We start from the raw sequence: 745 nt of genomic DNA, 5'->3' as shown, positions 1-745 counted from the left end.
CTGGCACATAGTAAGCGCTGGATAAACATTTTATATTACGATTTCTCAACAGATGCTGTTTTTTTAAAAAAAAATTATCTAGGAAACAACTTCATTTTATGAAGCAATAATTTATTTATTCATCAAAGACGTGTATACCTGCCAATTAGAGTTCCAGTGAGCCTGAGTTCTCCCACTGATGTCATTCCTGCCAGTTGCAAAGGAGCTTGGTGTCTCAGTCTGCACATTGCCATTTGGTTTCTTGAAATATTCAAAGAGCTCCTGTACCCCTATTACTACAACCTTTGTCAGTTCCTATTGGTACCTAAAACTCTGGTTGACAGCTGCAAAACTTTACACTATATATAGCTAACAGGGACCAACTTTCTCCTGTGTCTTATAATTGAGAGGACTATTCAAGATCCCACGGTTTGAACTTCACACTTACTCTGTGTTGTGCTGTCAAATGAGCATTAGTCATTCTTGTATCATGAAGCACTTACCCATGATTCGAGGGGTTTATTCTCCCTCCAGAAATATCTTTCCTCATCCTTAACAGGTTAATGCTTAGAGTTAGATTTACCTCGGTGCATGGAGAGTCTAGGGATCTGGCTCCTACTCTATGAAGAAGTCTGAATTGTCAGAGTGCATGTCTAGATGGGTGCTCATAAGCTACAGGCATTCTCAGAAATGCCTGAGAAATTTAGGGGGGCCTGATAAATAAAATCCACCCTTTACAACCCTCCTCAAGTGCAGTAGCTCTATG

Source organism: Canis lupus, chromosome 30 (assembly GCF_003254725.2).
Source record: "Canis lupus dingo isolate Sandy chromosome 30, ASM325472v2, whole genome shotgun sequence".
In the NCBI taxonomy this organism is placed as follows: domain Eukaryota; kingdom Metazoa; phylum Chordata; class Mammalia; order Carnivora; family Canidae; genus Canis; species Canis lupus.
Note: the sequence above shows the minus strand (reverse complement) of the source record.